The sequence below is a fragment of the Arvicola amphibius genome, chromosome 5 (assembly GCF_903992535.2).
Source record: "Arvicola amphibius chromosome 5, mArvAmp1.2, whole genome shotgun sequence".
Taxonomy (NCBI): Eukaryota; Metazoa; Chordata; class Mammalia; order Rodentia; family Cricetidae; genus Arvicola; species Arvicola amphibius.
Genome location: NC_052051.1, coordinates 81,374,288 through 81,376,346, shown reverse-complemented (window position 1 = coordinate 81,376,346; position 2,059 = coordinate 81,374,288).

Here is a 2,059-nt window from a genome sequence, read left to right as displayed (position 1 = left end):
GCCACTTCTACTTGATCTCTGGGAAAGTCCCCAACCACAGGGTGCTGGAATTTGGGTTTGGAAAAGTGCTTCCCAACTGACCCCACTGCCCTTCAGTCTGTGAGGACCACCCACCTTCTGCTGGGAGCTAGTCCGAAATGGCCTCCAATCTAAATCGATCTTATCTTTTTCAGAGTCTATTAAACCAACCATTCTGAGGGATTGAGTTACACAGGTCCAATTTCTCCCCCAAAATGACTCATAAGAGAGTATCTCAGAGGGGACTTGGGATCCTTTCCAGTTCTGATGCCTCACCTCATTGCCCCAGCTCTGCCAGTACAGAAACAGCAGCTCCCAAAGGGACCCTTGGTTAGAAGCCAGCGGCATCCCTGGCCTGACCCTGGTGACTAAGGCAAGCAGCCGTATTGCAGCAGCCACCACCCAGAAACCTGGTTTTTTTCCACTCCAGAAAACAACATCCTTGTGCCCTGCCCCTATTCAGCAATGGGCAGAAGATAAGATGATTGCTTGGGGGTCTCATTTCCCTGGAAGTTTCAGATCTGCTTTCTATCATGCACGCAGCCTTGAGTGTTGGGATGGGGTTTGTGGACTGTAAGAAGTGTATGGGGATGCCATGGCCATGTGGGGAACAGTTTGGCCTGCTACAGGGAGGATTCGTTTCTCAGTCCAAGCTTGAGATAAGAGGCTACAGAACTTCCTTCTCTCTCAGCTGGCGGCTCTAGGGGAAACTACCACCATGTGCCTGTGACTTGTGTGCTGAAAGACTGGGGTCTCTAGCTGAAACCGGGAAATAATTCAGGCCTGCCTATGAGTTAGAGTGGGCCCAGAAATGGCTCTGCCCTAGCCTAGTCATTGCAAGCACAGGCCTGGCCATGGCTGAGAGAGCAGAGTTGGACCCACCTCAGAGCTGTTCTAGAAGCTGGTTTGGGATGTTCCATTTCACTGTAGTAGTATCTAATACCACCACCACCACCACCACCACCACCACCACCACCACCTCCACCACCACCACCACCACCACCACCACCACCACCTCCACCACCACCACCACCACCACCACCACCACCACCACCACCAAATCCACCACAACCACCACCACCACCTCCACCACCACCACCACCACCACCACCACCTCCACCACCACCACCACCACCACCACCTCCACCTCCACCACCACCACCACCACCACACCACCACCACCTCCACCACCACCACCACCACTACCACCTCCACCTCCACCACCACCACCACCACCACCACCACCACCACCACCACCACCACTACCCGCTCCTGCTGCCAGGGCCTCAGAACCAAAGAAACATTCTTCAGCTCCATCTCCTGTAGGAAAGGACTATGTTTCTTCAAACCCTGGTTAGCCCAGCAGAAAAATTGGTGCCTGAGAGACTGGCTCAGGTTCAGAACCAGCAGTGGTCTATAGGGCAAGAGGGGTGTCTGCAGGCATGAAAACCCACAGTTTGTTTCCAAGAAGACTGATCCACATGATTGCAAACACCAATTCTCACCTGGGCATCCTGCTGCAGCCAGAGCAGACCAGGCAGCCCTGACTTTTATTGGTTGGTTTTTTAAAACTTGCTTATTTGTTTTGATTTGTTTGGAACAGGGTGCCACTAGGCTAGGCTGGGCTGGGCTGCCTCTGGGGTGCAGCTGGGGCTGCAGTTCTGAACCAGCATGCTCAGTGACCTTTCTGTTCTTTTGTTAAATTGGGCTTGTGGTGGGGAGGGTTCTAAAGAACCAGTTGGAACCGATCAGAAGCCTATGACATAAAGAACTTTCCGTACTCCTTCCCACTCATGGAGATAAGTGTTTAGACATTGTCTTAGTCAGGGTTCTATTGCTGTGAAGAGACACCATGATCACTGCAACTTTTATAACACTTAACTGAGGTTAGCTCATCACTCAGAAGGTTAGTCCATTGTCATCATGGTAAGAAGCATGGCAACATGCAGGTAGACATGATGCTAGAGAAGGAGCTAAGAGTCCTATATCTTGACCCATAGGCAAAAGGAAGTGGTCTGTCACTGGGTGTAGTTTGAGCATA